At 34.3% G+C, this 24,911-nt stretch overlaps 1 pseudogene; it reads right to left on the bottom strand.

Moving 5' to 3' along the window:
- Positions 1-11,152: 11,152 nt before the first annotated feature.
- On the bottom strand, positions 11,153-12,225 carry LOC132368605 (zinc finger protein 148-like; annotated as a pseudogene).
- Between the last annotated feature and the right edge of the window lie 12,686 nt (positions 12,226-24,911).

Raw genomic sequence — 24,911 nt, 5'->3', positions numbered from 1 at the left:
CAACTCCCAAATCTTCTACCTACTGACCTATGACTCATTTTCTCTGAATAGGACAATAGTTAGTATCTTTGATGTTGTCATTATATTTTATTAAAATATTAAGCTTGAGTTAGAGAATCCCATATTGAATACAGCATAAATGTTTCATAAACTCTGACTTAAGTAGCTTATCTACATTGTCATGAAGAGGAAATTCTAAAGACAAATAATTTATAACTATTTTAAAATGTTTTATAATACTTAATTGCTTAGTCATTTACTTTTTTTATTGGAGTATAGTTGCTTTACAATGTTGCGTTAGTTTCTGTTGTACAGCAAAGTGAATCAACTATATGTATGCATATATCCCCTCCCTCTTGGACCTCCCTCCCACGCCCCCATCCCACCCATCTAGGTCATCACAGAGCACTGAGCTGAGCTCTGTGTGCTATATCGCAGGTTCCCACTTTGCTTTTAATCACTAATTAGTTAATTTATTAACGCAACTGATTTTAAAAGAGGACGTAGCTTAAAACTCATTCTTTCTCCTCATTTACATTAAGTTAACTATTAGTTAACCTGTACTCAGAGCTTTAATCAGGAACTTCTGTGTGGGGTACAGTATATCTTTTCAACACTAACTCTTGAACCCAAGTGTATTAATATCCTAGTCAGTGTAGTGTCAAGTCATAATTTTATAAAGTGTGAAGATGAAGAGTAGACGGTCAAAATATCAATTCAATTTAATATGATAATTATTAATTAAACACCCTTCATCTGTAAGACCCTGAGAGAGATTCACAGGTAGTCAAGGAATGTCCCCATCTCTGAAAAGTATGTAACATAATGAGGGAGGCAAACACATAAATAACCATAATGCTTCAGTAATAGACATATAAATAATCTGCTCAGGCTCATGCTCTCTGCTGAATATGTTGAAACTAGGAATAATTTTCAGTGTCTGGAGTTGGCTCAAGCTCATATTCAGTGTTTAAGTCTCCGCTTTTTTTAAGCTTTTCTGTTCTACGCATTTTATTCTTTATACTTTATAGATGTGGCAATGGTAACATATCCAGCCTGTGTTGAATAAAGTACACTGGGACAGGAGTTATAATAAGTGATTTATGTTTATTATTACTACTTATAAAACAAACCTGCAAAATAGGTATCATTATCTCTATTATTATTTTACAGAGGAGGATACGGAGACTCCGAAAAGTTAAGTGACTGATGACTTACTTAAAGCCTCAAAGCTCTCAGATAGGGAGGTTTCAATTGTACCTGTATACCTCTAAGGCTTATGCAAAGCATGCTATGTGACAAAGGGTCTCTATTAAAACATGGGGTATGAGGCAACATGTTGTAAGGGGAAATCAGTTTGTAGTCATCCAGTTTTGTGTTCAAATTTATAGTTTGCCTATTACTAATTGCACAGTTCACCTAATTTCTTTGAATCTTGTTTTCATAATCTGTAAAATGGGGTTAACTGGAAGAAGCAAGTTGATTAATGTTCCTGGAACTAGATGAAAGGAAAGATGTATAAAAGAATCTACAGTGTTTGGGGAATTTTAAATTGCTTTGTATGGCTAAAGGATAAAACATATAAAAGGGCATTCTTTCCACTAAGTACAACTAAACCCCCTGGATATTATATATAGATCATACTTAAGGAAACATTGAAAGGTGTAGAGAAGAAGGAAGACTGGCTAGGAACATTAGGACCCAAAAAATGTTATACTGGAAAGTTCCTTGAGTTTTTTTTTTGCCTTATATGTCTCTGATTTAGAGCTGAGGAAGCCAGAAATCCAGAAATAGCAATGAGAACCCCAACTACGACTGCTTTTTCAGCCAAAAGTTCTGACCAAAAAGATAAATCTCTTAGACAACAACTGTCCTACTCCAGCCAAACACTACAGAAAAAAATATGGCCACACTCCCACCCATGCTGGCAAAGACCAAGTGGGCAACTTAGATTTCTACCCTCTAAAGTCTGTAATAAAGATCTCTAACACCACTACTGGGCTGGTCTTAAAGAGACCAATGAGGGTGCCTGAATTTCCACTCTGACCCAGCAGTAATGAGTAACTCTTCTCCTTCCCTACTAGGCTGATATCAGAGGAGGTCTCGTACAGAGTCAGAACTTTCATCATCACTAGTGGAAATGAGGCTACCCCACTGAGACCACATAGGGAGCCCAAACTCCAACTTCCACCCAGCAATAATGAATATTTCTACTCCCAAAGTGTCAGAGGCTGAGTAAAGAATCTGAACTTCCACACGTCTGGTTGTAACAAGGCAGTGTCACCCCTCCTTCTGCTGGAGCATTTTTAGATAAAGCCAGCTGAACATTTAAATATTATCCAGAATCTCCAAACATAATATGAACATGTCTTCATTTCAGTTGAACATCATTCGTCATACCAAGAACCAGGAAGATCTCAGACTGAATGAAAAAAGGAAATCAGTGGATGTTAACACAAGATAACAGAGATATAACCCAATGTATTAAAAGGAAAAAGAGGAAAAAAAATCACATGTTCACATCAATTGATGAAAAAAAGTGGCAAAATTCAAAATCAATTCTTGATGAAACCCTCAGTAAAAGAGAAATAGAAGGGAACTTCCTCAGTTTATAAAGAGTGTCTACAAAGAAAAAAGAAAAAAAAAACCCTACAGCAAACATTATACTTAATGGTTAAAGACCATTAATATTTTCACCCTAATATCAAGAATAAGCCACATATTTCTTTCTTTCTTTTTATTGAAGAACAAACCATGTATTTCTGTTCTCACTAATCTTATTCAGTATTTTACTGGAAGTTCTAGATAGTACAGCAAGCCAAAAGGAAATAAAGGGCATACAAGATCAGAAATGAAGAAAATTATCCTTATTTGGAGATGATATGATTGTCTTAAAAAAATCCCAAAGAATCTGCCAAAAAGAAATCCTTCTTGAGCTAATAAGCAAGTACAGCAGGATCACTGGATATAAGATAAACATACAAAAATCAATTATTTTTTTATACGAGTAATGAGCTCATGGACACAGTCATTAAAAATAAAGTATCATTTAAAATTGCAGAAAAATGAAATAGGCTTAAATTTAACAAAACATGTATGAGATTTGTATGTTGAAAACTACACAAGGTGATGAAAGAAATCAAAGAAGTTCTAAAGAAATGAATAGAGATATACTATGTTTATAGATTGAAAGATAATAATAAAGACGGCAACTCTCCCCAAATTGACATATAGGTTCAACCAATTCCTTTTGTAATAACTAATTTTATGTGTCAACTTGACTGACCATGGAGTGCCCAGATACTTGGTCAAACATTATTCTGGGTGTGTTTCTGATGGTGTTTCTGGATGAGATTAAGATTGGATTAGGAGACTGAGTAAAGGAGATTGTTCTTCCAATGTGGGTGGACTTCATCAAATCCATTGAAGGCCTGAATAGAACAAGGAGGCTGGTAAGAAATAATACGCATTCTCTCTCTTTCTTTCTTTGCCTGTCTGTGAGCTGGAACACTGGTTTTCTCCTGCCTTTGGACTTGAACTTTGACTGGACCTTGCACCATCAGCTTTTCTGGGTTTTCAGCTTGCTAACTGCAGATCTTGTGACTTCTTGTCTCTACAATCTCATGAACCAGTCCCCTACAACACACACACACACACAGTTGGTCAGTTTTTCTGGAGAACACATATCAAAATATAGACAATAATATTCTAAAATTTATATGAAAAATAAAAGGAACTACAATAGTTAAAATAATTTCAAAAAAGAAGAATAAAGTGGGAGGAATAAATCTTCTATTTTCAAGACGTATTATATAGCTACAGTAATCAAAACTGTGTTGTACTGGAGAAGAGATAGATACAAAGATCAGTGGAACAGAATAGAAAATCTAGAATTAGACTCATACAAATATACCTGACTGACTATTGACAAAGGTCAAAGTCAATTCGAAGGAGGAAAAATAGCCTTTTCAATAAATGATGCTGAAGCAATTGGGCATCAATAGACAGAAAAATAAATTTCAATCTAAGTCCCAAACCCTAGACAAAAATTAACTCAAAATGGAACACAGACTTAAATGTAAAATGTAAAATCATAAAATTTTAGAAAAAAATATTATAGGAGAAAATCTTCAGGATCTAGGGCTAAACTTAAAACTAAAGGCCAAGATCCATAAAAGGAGAAAAATGATGAATTGACTTCACCAAGATTAAAAACTTTTGCTCTATGAAAGACCCCATTAAGAATATGAAAAGGCAAATTACAGACTGGGAGAAAATATTTACAATCCTTATATGTGACAAAGAACTGGTATCTAGAAAATATTTTAAAAGTCTCGAAATGCAACAGTAAAAAAAGGAAAAAAATCCAATTACTACATGGGCAAGTGACATAAGGAGAGACTTCACTGAAGAAGGTATATAAATGTCAAGTAAGCAAAAGAAAAGATGTTCAACATCGTTAGCCATTAGGGAAACTAAAATTAAAAATGCAATGGTATATTACTATACACCTATCCAAATGACTAAAGTAGAAGACAGTGACAACACCAAATTATGGTGATATTGCAGAGGAACTGGATCACTCATACATTGTTAGTGGGAATATAAAATGGTAGAGCCACTCTGGAAGTTATGTTGGCAGTTTCTTAAATAAATTACGCATACAACTAACATACAACCCTGCCACCGTGCTCCTAGGCATTTATCTTAGAGAGATGAAGACTCGTGTTCACACAAGAACCTGTACATGAATGTTTATAGCAACTTTATTTACAGTAGCCAAAAATTTAAAATAATCTGGATGCCTTTCAATGGGTGAATGTTAAATCAACTGTAGTACATCCCTACCATGGAATCCTACTCATCAATAAAAGGGAGCACTTTATACATGCAACAACATAGATGAATCTCCCAAGAATTATGCTGAGTGCAAAAAGTAAATTCCAAAAGGTTACATATTGTATGATTCCATTTATACAACATTTTTGAAATGACAGCATTACAGGAGTGGATAACAGAACAGTGGTTGCAAGGGTTAAGGAGGTAATGGGAATAGGAGGGACAATGCTGGGCTGTAAAAAGGCAACATGAGAGATGCTTGTGTCAGTGGAAATATTCTGTATCTCGACTCTATCACTCTCAATATCTTAGTTGTGATATTTTTTTTGAAAGATACTACCATTGTGGAAAACTGGACAAAGAGTAGAGGTGATCTCTTTGTACTGTTTCTTATAGCTGCATGTGAACCTGCAGGTATCTCAAAATAAAAACCTTCATTAAAAAACATAAGGTAGAGAATTACAGTAGATAAAACTGGAAATGCACACAGAGCCAGATTATGAACCATTTTAATGCAGTACCTGAATATGTCTAGACTTTGGACTTGTCTTATAGATGAGGAGGAATCATCAAAATATTCTAAATATGGAGTATTTATAATTTGGAAATGTATTACTTTTTTCTGTAGTAATGCTATACAGGAATAATGTAGTAATTTTTAGGAAATTATTGTTTCAGTTTAGTTGGAAGAAATAAAATATCAATAGGAAAAGAAAGATGTTTTTCAGAAGTAGCAGAGTCAAAATATTTAGACTGACTGGAAGCATAATTGGTGGGGAAGAGTGCTGAGAATGTAAAATCAAACCTGACTTTATAATTTCTAGCCCGAGTGGCTGGATGAATAGTAAAACCACTAACTGAAATAGACAAAGCAGGCAGAGCAGCAGACTTGTGAAGGAAGGCATGAGCGATGAAGGTAATAGAGATTTGATGATTGATTTTAATTTGAGGTATGCTAAATTTAAGGTGTTTGTGGAATATCCAAATGAGATTTATGGGGAAATATGAGTCTGGAATTCTGGGAAGACATTTAATCTATAAAGGTCTTTGGTAGGCATTGACATATAGGTATGAATTGAAACCATGGAGTGGAAGAGAAAACCTCAAGAAATAAGGGAAATTTAGATGTAAGTAACATTCAAAGAATAGCAAAAGAAAGGGGAGCCAACAAAAGAAAGTAATGAAAATTATCAGAGATGTAGAAGGACAGTCAAAACAGTGCAGTTTCCTGGAAGCCAAAGAAGGTATTGTTCAAGAAGATAATAATCAGTAAAACTATATTCTGCTTACAGCTTTCAAAACTTACCATTAAATTTGCAAGTAGGAGATAATTTATGAACTTTTGAGTGTAATTCGAATTTAGTGGTATGAATGAAAACCATATTACATTTGCAATGAAAGCAAAGAGTCGGAAATAAGCAAAAAGAGGAAAAAGAGCAGGACGTATATTTGTTAGAGGTGGAAGCAGGAAATAGGAAAGAATGGGAGTACAATGGTAGGAGAGAAGATATAAGATAATTTAAGTGATTTAAAGATATAAAAGAGGAATTCCTTAGAGAAAGCAGAGAAAGGATTGGGGGCTAGGATGATCATAAATCTCCCAGAATATTTATGAAACACACCCATTATAGCCATGAGCTTTAAAATGACTTTTTTTTTTTTTTTTTTGGTAGTAGATTTGAATATAAAAGCAATAGGCTTACAAGGCATGGCAGGCTGTTGATGAGAGTTTTCATTGAAACTGGCAGGCACATTGGGAACCAGCTGTTGGTTGTAGGTAGATCATTTTAAAGTAGTTAAAAAATATAAGGGATAATGCTAAGCTTTTGTACTTCAGACCATGAGAATTCCCCAAGTATTTTATCCAAGAAAATTACACGTCTTTCAGATGTAGAATTACCAACTGCCATGCAGTTTTTCTTTGTGATGTATTTTGTCAGTGAATTAAAGAAAGCAATGTGAATTGTGCAATTGGTTATTGTAATGATAATTCAATATGTAAAAGATGATAAAGGGAAGTCCTGATATCTTACTGCATATTTCACTTATGTAGTAAATAGTGAGTTGGTTCAAACCTCTGTTGCTATAACTTCTACGTATTATTCTTATAAACCCCAATACTTATGGGACATTATATAGGGGTAGAAGTCACTTGGGCCACTGTACAGCTATCTGAAGATCCTTTCAGGACCCCAGTGAAATCCCACACTTTTGCAGGTGTCTCCAGGTGTCTTCACTTCCGAGGAAGCTTTTTTGCGTTCCTTCCCACCAGAGACTTCCCTTCCAGAATTCCAGTGACAGCCGTTTGTATATTATATGTACTTTCACATTAAGAGTGTTGGGCTCTCATAATGCTTGAGTTCACAGTCTGCTTTCACTACTTAGGATGTATGATTTGGGGCACATCACTGAATCTCTCTGTGCCTCAGATTTGGAATAGCTCCTAAGACATAGAGAGATGTTTTGAGACTTAAATTAGGAAAGCCTCAGATAACATTTTTAAAGCAATTAAAGTGCTGTCTGCCATACAGGAAGGACTTCTTAAATGATAGTCATTTTCTAGTTGTATGTTCATTCTTCTTACTCTAAAGACAACGTTTTCTAATATCTTAACTGGATACCAAATAAGTGATTTCAAAAAGTGAAGTATCTCAAAGCATAAAAATGTAGTGTTCAAATATTTTCTAAGTAGGTGAAATGAAAAAATATAAACTCTTACAATCCTTTGCCAAGAGATCTAATTAATCTTTCAGTAAGAGAAGAAAGTAAATTGTCAGCTGGAATTTTTATTGCCTTGAACATTTTTCCTTAAATTACATGGAATAACTACAGATAACTGGATAACTGGAATGCTATCACTTCTCCTTTCCCACATTTTTAAAATTTGAAAATATGGAATTATTTAAAGTTCCTTAGCTTATAAATGATTTTTTGAGCCAACCAAATCTTAAAACAAGGATTCCAGACCATGTCGTATGCTTTAAAGGCTCACACAGAATATCCCTACGGTACTTTGCAACAGGAAGACAGAATTTCTAGTGTCAGGAATGACAGAATGCTCTTTGGACTGGGAAACCCTGTGGGTCATTTCATTTTCATTTGGTAGTGAAGCAGAAAAATCAACATGTTGTGTGTCAGAGTACAATGAGAAGTACTCCTTGGCAGTTTGATTTTTAGCCATTGGTGAGGGAGAAATATCGAAAGCAGGCTGTCAAGGTGTAACTCCACATAGGTAAGTCTGGTTTAAACTAGGCAGGTGGTCTGCATTTTGATATTACCAGAAATAGAAAGGACCCTTTAGCTTGAACCAAATGCTGTAGGGAATTATAGTTCCTATGAAATCTGCTGCTCTGATGATTGATAGTCAAATCTGAAAATGAAATGTCTTAAAGTCTTCCTTTTGAACATTTCTACCTTGCTTGAACTTTATAAAGATAGGAAAAGGAAACAGGTGAAGGGAAAAGAATAGCCATGTTGGAATTTCACACTGAAGTAGAGAAGAATTTTTCAATTAAAAAGATAATCTAATAGTAATACACCAATTTTAAAATTTAATAGGTTGACACTTTTTTGATCTGTGAATAGTGTTTTTCATTTATATTTTACTAAATGAGAGGATAATCAGGACAATTTACATAGATTTTTCAATGATAAATTCAAACAGCTTATCATTTGTACTATTTTATATTTTTTATTTATATTTTTGCAGATTGGAATTGTTCATTAAAAAATGATTCATGCTAATTGTAAATAAAATAATTCACAGTGGAAAATGTTATAAAGGTAAATAAAAGTATTTATCCATCATTGCCGCCAATCCCACTCCCCAGCACTAACCACAGTAAATATTTGGTATGTATAATTTAATAAACAAGCATTAAATACATACAAACATGTGTACATATACACATAAGCAGAAAATCAGACTTTGTGTTGGCAAAAATGGTATCAATCTGGACAGACTGTTATGTGAATTGCTGTTTAAGACTTAAAAGTGCATTCTTTGCTAACATGTGAAACTACATAATTGCATTGGAGAGTATTCCATTAATTAAACAATAATTTTTAAATATCTTTACATTTTTTTTTACAACTTTTCTAGGGTAGGGGAACTATTATAAATAATGCTGTAACGAACATGATGGTTGCTTATCTTTTACATAAGATAAGTCTCTAGCATTGGAATTGTTGAAACAAAAGGCAGCATACTTAAATATTTATAGATAGTGCAAAATTAACTTACAAAGCAATTGGGCTAGGTTACTTTCTCACCAATTTTTTTGTTAGGTTCTTATGGTATTGATTGCTCTCTCTAACCATTGTAGTTTTATAGGTTAATGTTTTTGTTGTTATATTAATTTGATTTTATTTAATTATAAATGATAGTAACATTCTTTCACATGTTTTCATTTTTTCTTTGTATATTGTTCATAATCTTTAGCTACTTTTTTTTTTTGAAATGGTCTTTTTCTTATTTAGTTAAGATGCATGTGTGAAAAGAAACTTTTTTCTTTATATGTTAAGAGTAGCAAACTATTCTTTATAAAAGAGATTATTAATATCTTTATGGTGTATCATTTGTCAACTAACTTTGATCACAGTATATTTTGCTATACAGATGTCTCTGCCGTACACAAATCCATCATTTTGTTCTATTTTGACTTTTTAATTTTTCTGTTGTATGTAAAAGTCCTCTCCATTCTTACTATATTTAAATGACTTTTTAAAAAGATACCTGTCATCTTTCAGATACCCCAAAATGAAGTCCTTTTCAGAATTCTGTGTTCCACAGATGTATTTATTTTGTACCATAACTATATAATCCTTATATCCATAGCGTTGTGTGTGTGTGTGTACATACATTCAGACATATATATGTCTGTATATGCACAATAGGTATGGATAACCACTTCCCATTTTTTTCTTATTAAAAAAAATTTTGGCTATTTTTGTACATTTATATTTCTGGTTATAATTAGTTAGTTAATTTCTGCCCAAAGTTGCACTATCTTGAATTTATCAAGTAATTTTATATCAATCAGTATATTCACAATATTCAGTATATTCATATAAAAATGACATACAAAATCATTTTATGGACATTTATACATTGCTGTTAAATTCTGTAGTTATTTTTAGTAAATATTTTTGGCCTTTTGGTAAGGTTACTATTATTGTATAATAATTTTATTTCTGTGTGCTTATTCTAGAAATTATCAGTTGATTCATAAAGATTTCCTAATTAGATAAAACACTGTCTTTAAATAATCAATGTGTTTCTTTTTTCCCAAAATATATGTATATTTTTTTCCTTTAATCCATCGGCTACAATCCTTAACACAATGTTAAAAAATAATGATTATTGCATATATCCTTCCTCATTCCTGACTTCAAAGGAAGTTCTTCTAGTATGTTAAAATGAATCATGTGGATTTCTGGCAGATACATTTTATCATGTTAAAGAAGTTTTTTTTTCTTGGCTAGAACTAGGGTCTCTAAGTTCACACCATACTCAACTATTTATGTGTATGAGACTTTGGGCAAGTTATCTAAATTTCTTGTGCCTCAATTTCCTCTTCTGTAAATGGAATAGCAATTGTATTTATTACACCAGATTGTGGTGAGATTAATTGAATTGATAAATGTAAAGTTAGAACGTTACCTGCTTCACAGTAGATACTCAATATATGTTTTTTTTTCCTTAGACTATCAGATTTTTATTACTTTTTTCTCAAAAAAAAAAAAAACAAACCATGTCAGTATAATGCAAAATGAAAATCAATGGCCTATGGCATATCATTCTTTTTAAAAGGTGGTTTCCTTTTTTCCCCCTATAAGACATACTAATTTATTTAAGCCATAATCTCTTGACATTTTAACTTTTAAGCTCACTCTGTCTATAAAGTATACTCAGATTCCCTGCTGACGTGCCATGACTATGCTGAAAAACTTAGAAACAGTATGAGTAAATTTCACACAATTACTAATCTCCTAAGAATGTACAATGTTATCAGTTAGGAAACAGTTGTGCGAAAGTCTTTCTTTTTTCCTTTTAAGTTTGGTGTAGGTGGAATAGCAAGTTTCTGATCTAAAACAAATAATGCATTGCTTCTATAAAGGTGACAACATGTAAGGCAGTTCAAAGAATGCTGACTAACCAAACAAAATGCAGTTATTGGATTATCTTGCTATTCATATCAGCTTAACTTGTTTTAACGCATTGCTCTTAAATCCGTACAGCACTCCATTTTACAGGGTAACCCCACTCTTGATTAATCTGTTCTAAAGTGCCAGTATTATTTACACATTTTTTTTAGCCAAAAGTCTGGCCAGTTGTGGCATCAAGTGAGGATGTCATCCTAGCTCTATTATCATTTACATTCACGAAGGGAAGTTCTGGAAGTTCAGCACTTGTCCCTGGTCCCCGAAGGTTCACCTGTCCATTGGCAGTGCTAAACTGAGGAGCTATTCCAGCTCTGGATCCATGATATGGAGCATGGAAAAGAGCTCATTTGATAAGCTTGGTGGACAGGCTGAGCCTCAGCTTTCTTCTGAGAAGTCACTTGATCCAAAAAGTCCTGTGTTGATGTGGCAGAAGCATGGTTTGTCTCATCACCTGTAAACAGTATTCACACTGGTAAGGTTTTTCTCCACTATGAGTTCTCTCATGCCTTTCCATATGATATTTTTGAATGAATACCACATTCATCACAGCGAAATGGTTTTTCACCAGTATGAATCTTCTCATGTCTCTGTAGCAGGTACTTCTGTATGAAACGCATATCACATTGAAATGGTTTTTCACCTGTATGAATGAAGACATATCTCTGTAAGTGATAGTTCATTCTAAAGGCAGCATTGCAGCGCTCACAAACGTGAGATTTAGGGGGTTTCCAACCAAGTGATCCATCTTCATTTATTGTAAGGATTTTTGCAGGAGAACGTTGTTTCCATTTCTTCTTTTTCTGTAAGTCTCCTGGCTCTCTGATTTGTTTTTTGTCTCTCATCAGTTGCTCAGATACATCAGTAAAAGTAATTTCCTGCTTTACACTTACAGGGACATTAAGTTCATACTGTAGTCCTTGAGGAAGTCTTTCATGTGTTTCCATCTGCTCTTCATCATTTTTCACTGTCTCCTCATGGACCATGAGTTCATCATGAGATATCATATCCTGTTGTCTCATTTCACTTTCTTGTTAACACTTCATCTGCAGCAAGGATCTCCTGGTGAGGCATACTCCAATCTTGAAGCACTGACTCCTGCAGCTCTCCAGACACGGTAGACTGGCCAGACACTCCACCCATTATAACCATTGCCCTGGAAGACTGCATTTCATCCATGCTGCCACATTTAAATAATCCTTCCAGTTTGTCGTCAGTGTTCATGCTTAAGAATAACTGCCTGAGACTAATGTAAAAATGAAGACTTCAAGGAAGGGAATGCTGTTGAGTTGAAAAAGAAATCATGGTTGAGTTTCTACCTTTCATAGGCTTCAGAGACCCACAATACCACCTCAGTCACGTATGCCATCCAATTCCTCTACAAAATAGGTCAGGCAAATGCCCATCCTGCCAGATCACTTGGCCGAATTTCCAAGCTGTTGATTCCTCCCTCTATCCGCCGGTGGGTGCCAAGGTCACCGACTGCAGGTGGTGGCAGCTTCAACCTTTCTAGGGGCCTTAAGAGGAGGGGAAGGGGGGAGGGGGGAGAACTTTTGCTGTGATAGCTTCATCAACAGCTCCCACCCCTGCGCCCTTCTCCTCTTCCTCCCCGTTAATATATGTTAGCCGTTTGTTTATCAAATATTTTCCTTCATCTACCAATAAAATTACAAGTTGTTTCTGTTTCTTTAATTCATTAGTGTAATGCAGTACATTAGATGATACCTTAAAACTCAATAATCCACATGTTCTTGGGGTAATATGCCCTAGGAATTAATTATTATTGTAATTTGAACTGATTTACTAGTATTTTTAAAGGTTTTTACATCAGTATTCACAAATGAGAAAATATATAAATTTCTCTTTTTTATATATCATTTTAAAGTTTATATATTACCGTAATGCTTTCTTAGTAGATTAAGGAAGTTATGGATTTTACTTTTAAAATTAAAAACAATAATAAAAACTTTGCACTTGAACTAAAGAAAAAGTTGGGAACCAGGATGCAAGTTCAGGTTGGTCTCATGAAAGCCCATGATCTAACAACTAAATATGAATAACACAAATAATGAAAGTGTGAAATGAAATATTGGAAATATTGTAAGACAGTGTCAAAGGAGATAGTAACTAGACTTTAGACTACTTGAGCTTAAGTATTCTTTTTATTCATGTTTGTCACTCCGAGAAGTAACACTCACTAGGCACATAGCAGGAATTTCAGCAGTGTTGTAGGTGGAATTAATGATTAGATGGTTGGGTCAATAATTTAAAAAGGGATGTGTACATTGGGTGTCAGGAAAGACTTAATGAAACAGCAGATAGCACTTGATGTGGACCTAGTCAAGAAAATAATATTTTTGATACTTTACCATTGCTGGGTAGGAATTACTCATAGTAGAGAGCAAAGAATGTGTGAATGAATGGAAGCTGTATCGTCTAAGGGTATTCGGAGAATAAGTAGTAATCTAGATCGTTTTATGTTTAGAATACCAGTGCAGTAGAAGCATCTTTCCAAAATCATCATTAACTTTTGAAATAATCAATATTTTAAAAAATCACAATACCTCACTTCCTTCAAAAGTCTTTGCTGGGCTTCCCTGGTGGCGCAGTGGTTGGGAGTCTGCCTGCCAGTGCGGGGGACGCGGGTTCGGGCCCTGGTCTGGGGGGATCCCGCATGCCGCGGAGCGGCTGGGCCCGTGGGCCACAATTGCTGAGCCTGCGCATCTGGAGCCTGTGCTCTGCAACGGGAGAGGCCGCGATGGTGAGAGGCCCGTGCACCGCGATGAAGAGTGGCCCCCACTTGCCGCAACTAGAGAGAGGCCTCGCGCAGAAACGAAGACCCAACACAGCCATTAAAAAAAAAAAAAAAAAAAAAAAGATAAATTAGTAAAATAAATAGTACATTAGATAGTGCTTAGTAGAGATTTAAAAAAAAAAAAAGTCTTTGCTCAACTGTACACGTTCTCACTGAAATGATCATCCTATTAATCTTTGCAACACCCCCCCTAAGCACCCCTAATCCTTCTTATCCTGTTCTCTCTCTATGTATATGTCATTTTTCCCCATAGCATTTAATCACTTTTGAACCTCCTGTGTTGTTTACTTATTTCATCCATAATTTCCCACACCAGAATATAAGTTCCATGAGGGCTCTATTTTTCACTGGAGAACAAAATTATTTTTCGAGTGCCCAGAAGAGTACCTAGTACACAGTAGAGATTCAGAAAATATTTTGATGAATCCGCATTTAACAGATGAGGAAATTTAGGCTCATAATACATTAGTTACCTGAGTTTTCATACCTATGGTTGTCTCAGTCCTCATTTTTGTCATACACCAGAAACTGAGTTCCTTAATGCCTTTTGATACTACCTCTTTTTAAGAAAAGCTTCTTCAAGCTGTCTTTATTCCTAAGCCATAAATTGAAATCTCTATCCTGACTGTAGTTGTTTAGGTGTGAGTCAATGACCCATCAAAAAGAGGTCATCTATGGCTTAGCCAGAGGCCAATGATGTGCACAGATTAAGAAACAGATCACTGTATACTGGACGAAGAATTTCCAACCAATCAGATATATTCTCGTGAAATTTGCAGAAAAACCTTACTTAGAGTTTATTAGTAATGACAACAGAAGAAATCAATAAAGGAAAAGATATCCGAGTTGCCATCATGACAGATAGTTTGAATAAAGAACAAAATACGCCTGTTGCTGTTGCTGCTGTGAAGAGAGGATAATAAGATCACTTGTTATGTGTCTTGAAAAACTATCCACTTCACTGGGAGTCCAGGCTGATCCTCTTCCAGAATACTTTGCTATTCTTCCTTACATTTTTGTTTGTCCTCATAATAACCCACAATTGGCTTAGAAAACTGCCACATATTTTTGTTCTTTGTAACTGGAATGAGCCAAACAATCCGAAAAGTCTTTTCATATGTCATAGTTATTTAACAAGATGCAAGGTCATCCCTTCCCACTATGTCTTTCTTTTGTCTTGTTCAGCTATTTCAAGAGTGAAATTAAAGTCTTTTTCAAAAGTCTTCTAGGAGGTATAAAATAGTTATGACATGTTCTCTTTATCTTGTAAATGAATTTAATCATTTTTTCATTCAACAAACAATGCATTTTCATTTTTACTTTTCTAAAGTCAATTCTACCACACTAAACCTTATCATTTTATGTGCATTATGCCACAAAATACAATTACTTATTCCTCTGTCTTAAGTGGCTGAGAAAAACACAAATGCATAGGCATGTAAAAACACGGGGAGGGGGAAGGATAAGCTGGGACGAAGTGAGAGAGTGGCATGGACATATATACACTACCAAATGTAAAATAGATAGCTAGTGGGAAGCAGCTGCATAGCACAGGGAGATCAGCTCGGTGCTTTGTGACCACCTAGAGGGGTGGGATGGGGGGATGGGAAGGAGACGCAAGAGGGAGGAGATAAGGAGATATACGTATATGTATAGGTGATTCACTTTGTTATAAAGCAGAAACTAACACACCATTGTAAAGCAATTATACTCCAATAGGGATGTTTTAAAAAAGAAATAAACTGTTATTGCCATTAGTGTCTATTTTTGCTGAAGAATATATTCTGTAATTTTTCACCATTGAAGTAAGTTATTGTGCTTGCTTTCATTTATTATTTGACTAAATCTATCAGGGTTTGATTGTATATCCTTTAATCTTTATTCCAAGCATTTATCTATTTTCTGCATTGATTTTAGGACATTCACACTTGAGATCCTTATGTGTTATTGCATTGCTCCCTATTCTCCATTATGGACCTCACCACAATGGTACTAATATATTTCTTTGTTTGCATATCATTTTACCAACTCCAAATAGATTCTTAACATTTTCTTCTCAAATGATCATGTAAATTTTACCTTTTAAGAGTATAAATGAGGACAAGTTATTTATACTAAAAGAGAATTTTCAGAAGCATTATGTCACTTTGTTTTCTTCAGAAATTGTTTGTCTATTTTATTAAGGTAGAAATGCTAAATGCCTGAAAGTTGGAAAAAGAAAAAGTAATTGCAGTTTGTGTCTTTACTAGTATTAATGTGGTGGTACTCATTTATATACAGCATGCAAAATTATTTTCCTGATTGCCTTCTCTTTGGGACACAATGCATGAAATCTCTTAATCATGTTAAAATTTAGACTAGACACTAGAGATGTGTTTGCAATTGCTATTTCCTCCATAGCATTAAGAGGAAAATGTTGGAAGATCTTCCACTTGCATGCCTGCCTAGTTTATGGTGATTTGCATTTACATTAATTCATTGTTGATGTTCCTATGACTTTTTCATTATTTCCATAAAGAGATTACTAAGAATAACACAAATGTTACCATCGTCAATATTTCTAGAAAAATTTCTTCACTCTAGGAAGGCATTGGAAACCAAGGAGGGGAATAAGTACAATAAAGAAGCATCTTTTGTTTTTCCTTGTAGAATAAGTCTTTATTGAGATATTTATTTGCCTTGGTCACCTGCAGTTTTCTCTCTTCCTATTTCAGCAGGTAGTTAATGTCAGCGCTGCTCTGTTTTGTAGAAGGTCTATAGAGGCTAGCACAAAAACTAAATTTGCATGAAGTTCTTTCTTAGCCCTTCGGCCCTTCCTCCCTTTCTCTCTTTCTTATGTCTTCCCTCTTCCTTCCTTCTTTCAATCCTTCAATAACTGAAGTTATTATGTTAAGGATCCTGAGGACCAAAGAGAGGAGAGGAGTAACTATGGGCCAGAAAAAGAGGTGGGGAAGATTTCTCCCAGATAGGTAAAACAAGGATAAGATTTTATCACTCTTTAATCCCACATATTGCTGATGCTTCCACGCTGTTATTTCAGTTCATAATGACATCGCAGGCTAGTTTATATTATCTACAGCATTTATTTGAAACTCTATTTCAAGATCGTTGAGTGCAAGTACTTTGTCTTACATGTTGTGAATCTTCACCTTTTAGTTCAATAGAATTTTCAGCAATGATGGAAATATTCTATAACAAATATGGTAGCTACTAACCACAGGCGGCCATTGAGTATTTGAATTGTGACTAGTACAAATGACAAACTGATTTTTAAATCTTACTTAATTATTATTAATTCAAATTTAAATATCCACATGGGCTAATGGCTACCATATTGAACAGCACATATCTATATTGATCTTTTACATGTAATATTTTCTTAATAAATGATCAGTGATAGTGATAAAATCACTCCTATTTTTGTAGTTAAATACATCATTCTCTCGTATTTTTCTTACATGGCATTGGTAGTGGTGTTCACTAAAAAAGAACTGTTAACATTTTATTTAAATTTGTAAATGAACTTATACTACTATGTCTGGGTTTCCCCTAATCTTAGCTCTCACTTTTCAAAAAAATAAAACAAACAAGAAAAATAAATAATTTTTATGATTTTTTTCTGAAGAGAGATATTTAGAACAAATTGTTTAATATTTAATTATAGTATATATCATGTTTATTTGAAAATAATAATAAAATACTTCTTTACATATTGGACATAAAATAGAACCTTGTAGAGAAAGCATAAGTTATGAGTTGTGGCTTTATGTCAATGCATTTCATTTGCATGTACTAATTAATTACTATTTTATATCATCAACATTTGGGACTGAAAGTCATATTAACTAAAAGGAATTCTAATGTGAAACTAAATAATAAACAAATTTAATGATGGTCACAGATTTTTCTTCGTGTTATTAAGGTTAATTGTAAAATTAATTAGATCCATTTGTAACTTTGATATGAGTAATATACACTCATTTAGAATTGACATAAAATTTGAAATTTTGAATGGTGGTAAGTATAGTAAATGTTTAATAAAGCTTCTTTCCATAATATTTCAATAAATATAAATATCAAGTTCTGAAAATTCAAATTGACAATCTGGGAAAAATAACATTCCCATTACATATGTAATGATATAATTTCTCTTCGTTTTTAATTTTTCTGTTTTTTCTTAATATTATGTTTTATTAAATATGCTGCATAAATGATAATAGGAAATTCAAACTTTACTTTTCAGAAAAATAAATTTATAATCTATGTATATTGATAAAATTATTCAATTAGTAGTTTTTAATCTCAAAATACATACTTAAATGTAAATTAAATTACATTTGAATGGAGAAAACTTCTTCTCCACTCCTGATGTTTTTTTCTTAGGATAAAAATTTCCCAGAACCCTGGGGTTTCTCCTCCACCTGAAAGTATAATCACTTATCAGTAGGTAAAATTGGGGAGACCTTCTGTGCTCTCTCTTTGCCTCTTTGCCTATTCCTTTGCAGCTGCCTGAATGCAGGGTGCTCTTTCCTCAATGGGCTTGTCCACTCTTTAGAATCTTGCCTTCCTCTAGCATTTCCTGAGGGTAGGTGGACAACTCTGCATATTTATGATATTCAATAATATATTAGGTTTTTTAAAAATTAAAGTATAATTGACTTGCAATGTTATATTAGTTTCAGGTGATTTGATATTTTATACGTTACAAAATGATCACCACAATAAGTCCAGTAACCATCTGTCACCATACAAAGTTATTACAATATTATTGACTATATTCTCTATGCTGTGTATTACATCTCCATGACTTATTTATTTTATAACTGGAAGTTTATATCCTTAATCTCCTTCACCTGTTTCACTCATTCCCCCACCTCTCTTCCCTCTGACAACTGCTAGTTTGTTCTGTGTATCTATGAGTCTGTTTCTGTTTTGTTTTGTTTATTCATTTGTTTTGATTTGTTTTTAGATTCCACATATAAGTGAAATCATATGGTATTTGTCTTTGTCTGACTTATTTCACCTAGCATAATATCCTCCAGGTCCATCCATGTTGTCTCAAATGGCAAGATTTCATTCTTTTGTATGGCTAATATTGCATTGTATAGTAGCATTGTATGATATTGTTTAATCTCCATGTGTTTGTGTTTTTTTGCAATTTCTTTTTTCTTGAAGTTGATTTCTAGTCTATAATGTTGTGTCAGAACACTCTGACATACATCACAGCAATATTTTTTGGATCCGTCTCCTAAGTAAAGGAAATAAAAGACAAAATAAATAAACTGGACCTATTGCATATTTTGGAGATTAATCCTTTGTCAGTTGCTTCATTTGAAAATATTTTCTCCCATTCTGAGGGTTGTCTTTTTACCTTGTTTATGGTTTCCTTTGCTGTGCAAAAGCTTTTAAGTTTAATTAGGTCCCATTTGCTTATTTTTGTTTTTATTTTCATTACTCTAGGAGGTGGGTCAAAAAAGATCTTGCTGTGATTTATGTCAAAGAGTGTTCTGCCTAGGTTTTCCTCTAAGAGTTTTATAGTGTCTGGCCTTACATTTAGGTCTTTAATGCATTTTGAATTTATTTTTGTGTATGGTGTTAGGGAGTGTTCTAATTTCATTTCTTTTACATGTAGCTGTCCAGTTTTGCCAGCACCACTTATTGAAGGGACTGTCTTTTTCCCATTGTATATTCTTGCCTCCTTTGTCATAGATTAGGTGACTATAGGTGCGTGGGTGGAATAACTTTTTCTATCATCTCACTTTAAGTCTGAATATGTCTTTAGATTTGAAGTGAACTTCTTGTAGGCAGCATATGTATGAGTCTTATTTTTGTATCCATTCAGCAACACTATGTCTTTTAATTGAAGCATTTAGTCTATTTATATTTGAAGTAATTATTCATATGTATGTACTTATTACCATTTTGTTAATTGTTTTGGGATTGTTTTCATAGTTCTTTTTTGTTTGTTTCTTCTTTTTTGCTCTGTTCCTTTGTGATTTGATGACCATCTTTAGCTTTATGTTTGGATTCCTTTCTCTTTTTTGTGTATATATCTCATAGGTTTTTGGTTTGTGGTTACCCTGATGTTTATACATAAGCATATGTAACTACATATATTTATGACTATTTTAAGTTGATCTCAAGTTCAAACACATTCTAACAACCCTGTATTTTTACTACCCCCTTCCCCATGTTTAATGTTTTTGACATCATATTTTACATCTTTTTGTTTTGTGTGTCCTTTAACTACTTATTGCAGATATAGATGATTTTACTACTTTTGTCTTTTAACCTTCTTGCTAGCTTTATAAATGGTTGATCAACTACCTTTACTGTATGTTTGCTTTTATCAATGAAATTTTTCCTTTCATAATTTTCATATTTCTTGTTGTAGTCTTTTGTTTTCTGCTTAGAGAAGTCCCTTTAACATTATTTGTAAAGCTGGTTAGTGGTACTGAGCTCTTTTGGCTTTTACTTCTCTGTAAAACTCTATATCTGTTCTTCAAATCTGAATCATGACCTTGCTGAGTAACATACTCTTGGTTATATGTTTTTTTGTTGTCGTTGTTTTTGTTTTTTTTTAATCATTTTGAATATATTGTACCACTCCCTTTTAGCCTGCAAAGTTTCAGCTGAAGAGTCAGCTTGTAATCTTTTGTGAGTTCCTTCGTACATAAGTAGTTGTTTTCACTTTCTTCTTTTAAGATTCTCTCTTTATCTTTAATTTTTGCCATTTTAATTACAATATCTTGGTGTGAACCTCTTTGGGTTCATTTTGTTTGGAACTTTCTGTGCTTCCTGGATCTGGATGTCTGTTCCCCTTTCCAGGTTAGGAAAGTTCTCAGCTATTATTTCTTCAAATAAATTCTCTGCCCCTTTCTCTCTGTCTTCTCCTTCTGTGACTCCTATAATGTGAATGTTGGTACACCTGATGTTGTTTCAGAGGTATCTTAACGTATCCATATTTTTAAAGTTTTTTTTTCTCTTTTTTGTTTAGCTTGGGTGATTTCCACTACTCTGTCTTCCAGTTCATTGATCTCTTCCTTCCTTTGAGTTAATTTTTCATTTCAGTTATTGTATTCTTGAGCTCTGTTTGCTTCTTCTTTACATTTCTAACTCTTTGTTAAACTTCTCACCATGTTCATCCATTCCTTTGCTGAGTTTGTTGAACATCCTTAGAGTCATTACCTTGAACTCTATTGGGTAGACTGCTTATCTCCTCCTCACTTAATTTTTCTTCTGGGCTATTGTCTTGTCCCTTCATCTCCTCACTTTACCTAGTTCTATGTGTTTATTTCTATATATTAGGTAGTTTGGTTACATTTCCTGATCTTGGAGAAATAACCTTATGTAAGAGATGCCATAAGAAAGGCCCAGCAATACACCCCACCCCCTGTCACCAGAGCTATATGTTTTAGGAGTGCCCCTTTTGTGGGCTAAGTGGGCCTTTCCTGTGTGGCAGGGCTGACTACTGTGAGTATGCTAGTAGGTAGGGCTGGCCTCTGGCCTGATTGGCTGTGAGGCCCTGCCTTGTGCAGTGGCTGCTAGCCCGCCTTTTTGTGGTGCTGGGTCCTGGCATGACTGGATGTGGACCCCTGGGGTGCCTGGGACTGATGCTGATCATTTTCCTGAGATATAAGGAAGAGGAAGGAGACATGGGTGCTTAAAGACCGATTGATAGATGTGAGCAATCAACTTAGAAATACTGAATAGCTATGGACTAGATACCAGAGATGATTTGGGAGGAAAACCCTGAAGAATATAATGACATAGATGAAGTTTTCCTTTGTTGAGGAAGATTCTTAGCCCATATGTGTACTTTAGGTACATTTTATTGTGCTCATCCTTTCTCTTTGTTATCTTTGAATGCTTCCTCTTTATTATTGCAAAGGAAAAGTCTCAGAGATTTAAAAATTATTGAGCGTTTTATTACATTGAAGCAGATAATAAAAAAAATGTTTGAGGCTGTCAGGCATTAGAAAAGTCTTGGAGGCATCTTTCCTGCCTTTACCAATGGTTATTTTACTATTTTGATCATTTTCTTAAATCCTTAAAATGTGTAATTAAGTCATGAGATCAGTTGAAGACAACTCATATCCATAATCCACAGGAATAGCCAGCAAGAAGGAGGATCTGATTCTAAATATGGGAGCATGAGTGTGTGTGTGTGTGTAACATATTTCTCTATAAAATTTGTCTAAGGTGAGTTGATAGAATCCCTCCCAATGAAACAGAAATCATTCTTGGTATTTTCCAGAAAGAATTCATTTCACAGTTGCACAAAGGTAGAAGCATATTTTGACAAAAACCATTAGAGGATGTACTTACACTTCTGGAACTTAGGACAGTCATTGTAACAATTTATGTCAAACAGGTATAGAAATAGTTAAAATAACAGGGAGATAATGAATTCTATGAATGAAGCTAAGGTCAAATACACATTCTGTGCACAAATACTCTCTATAGATCTTTTGTCATTCATGAATGAGTAAACATTAGAACAGATTGATCCTTCAAACAATACTGAAGAACAAAAAAAGGAACAGTGGGAAAGAAAACACCAACTCAATTAATATTCAGAAAAACAGAAAATTGTTGGCACATTAGTCAAAAGATGAAAAAGAAAACCTTTTAGAAGACATGTCTGACATTCCTGGGACAACCATATAATTTATTACATCAAGTGACACTTTTGAGAAGCAAAAGGGGCATTATCAGTAATTACACCAGGACAACATCCAGAAACCAAAACTGTACTGTGCAAACCAATACGTATGGTCACCCTAACAATAGAATATAAGAAAATGTGTATGTATGTAACACAGACAAGATAATGGAATAAGAAGAGAAGAATAAGTAGTAAAAATAAGAAGCTAAGATTTTTTAAAAGGATGGAGTGACACAGAAAAGAATTGCAAAGAACCTTTAGTGGTAACTGTAGTGTAGGGGAGAGAAAAGTTGCCAACCCTCTTAGGGTCCCTGGTTGGGTCTGAAAATTAAACTGACAAAGACAGATTAACAAGAGAAAAGTATTCAAATTTATTTAATGCCAGTTTTACATGACATTGGAGGCTTCATAAAGAAATAAAGACCCAAAGAAAGAGACTTCTATATTTTCATGCCAGAGTTGATCAAGAGTGGACAGTTGTGGAGAAATATGATAAGTTAAGGAGTGTGAGGTAATTGTAATGAGCTGGGGGAACTTAGCAAGGCCTGTTTGTTAGGGTTCTTCTTGGTGTCCCTTTGTTTTAGGAGATAAGGATGCTTTTGTCCTTTGGGTAGATGGAGGGCACTTCTCACATGAGGATTTTATGACCTGCTTCAGAGAAGGAGGGCTAGGGGGTAGGAGGTCAGAGTGATCTTCCTGCTTCTGCCATTTCCCCAAACTCCTTCAGCTTAAAATATTCAATATATGAAGGTGCTATATTTTGGCGTAGTATGTCCTGAACCCCATTAGTAAAACTGAAGTCTCTACAGGAGAGGTTAAGAGCAAAAGTGACATTGATAAAAACTGATTCAGTGTTATGGAGTAAAAATCTGAATAACATTCCCAGCATGCTGATCAGAGGGAGCAAGTAATGAACATGATGTTACGTTATCTGAGGAATGTGGAGAAATGATAATGAAGATTAAACCTTAGTTATTCATGAGAAAGAAACAGGAATGTGGATAAAAACATTAATTCAAAAGTACTTAAAGAGGGCTTCCCTGGTGGCGCAGTGGTTGAGAATCTGCCTGCCAATGCAGGGGACATGGGTTCGAGCCTTGGTCTGGGAGGATCCCACATGCCGCGGAGCAAATAGGCCTGTGAGCCACAATTACTGAGCCTGCGCGTCTGGAGCCTGTGCTCCGCAACAAGAGAGGCCGCGATAGCGAGAGGCCCGCGCACCGCGATGAAGAGTGGCCCCCACTTGCCGCAATTAGAGAAAGCCCTCGCACAGAAACGAAGACCCAACACAGCCATAAATAAATAAACAAATAAAATTAAAAAAAATTAAAAAAAAAAAAAAAAAGTACTTAAAGAAAACTTTCTGCAGAAAAGAAATGAATTTGAGTATGAAAAGTGAAAGGGCTTCTCTGGGGTGCAAGGAAGTTTAAAAGAGATTCATAACAATTCAAACTCTGTCTTTCCTTATCTGATTATTAAATGGATGGAAAAAGTATTATACAATTTTTGGATGACTTTTTAAAACTAAAACATAAAACAAAAATTAGAAAAAAAAAACTCACTTAAGAAGTAAAAATATTAAGCTGGCCTCCAGATTCTCAGCATCACTAACACTCAGATAAGAATGAAGCAAAAGAAAAATGAACGTGAAGAGGAAAAGTTTTATCCAAATATTAATAAAAGGATACTTTATTATTCAAAGACTCAGAAAATATACTTTTGTATGACTCTTAAAATTTCACTTCAGTATGTATCTTGGCTTCTCTTGTAATGAATCACATATCAGAGCTAAAGATAGGGAAAATTCCATATCTATCATGTGCAAAAAGCTGTGGTGGAAGCAAAGATAAAAACAAAGACGTTGCTTTTGAGGTATTTTATGCTCTATCCAGAGCAAGCTATATGTAGTCAATTAAGGACAAAAATAGCACTATAGTAAGTGACATAATTGTGTGACTTAGAATGTGGCAATGTGTAATGCATAATATAGGGAGCAGGAAAGTCTCTACTGAGTTAATGGCAGATATGCTGGACCCTAAAAATTTTTTTTCAAGTTTAAAAAGTTAGAGAGGTTATTCTGAAGAAAGAATATAGAAGAAAATGTGCAAAAACTTTTGGGAGGCTCGGGAAAAGCACTAAACCTTTAAATATACAAAAGAGTAAATTGTTATATAAAATAATTTAGAATCATGTAATGGTGGCATTCTCTTCTTTTTTGTTAGCAATGGGGAGCCAGTGGATAAATCCGATGAACGTGTTAATGATATATTGAGAGATTAGCTGTTAGAAAACTGGCAGCTCTGTTGACAATGTATTGTAGATCTCTAGAGAAGAGATCATAAAAAAACTGAACTAAAGCACTCCCAAAGGAAATAAAAAGAGAGAATATATTGCAGAAGGATGATAGAGGCATAATTGACAAGACTT

This window comes from Balaenoptera ricei, chromosome 7, assembly GCF_028023285.1.
Source record: "Balaenoptera ricei isolate mBalRic1 chromosome 7, mBalRic1.hap2, whole genome shotgun sequence".
In the NCBI taxonomy this organism is placed as follows: domain Eukaryota; kingdom Metazoa; phylum Chordata; class Mammalia; order Artiodactyla; family Balaenopteridae; genus Balaenoptera; species Balaenoptera ricei.
Note: the sequence above shows the minus strand (reverse complement) of the source record. Positions and strands in the feature narration are given on the sequence as shown.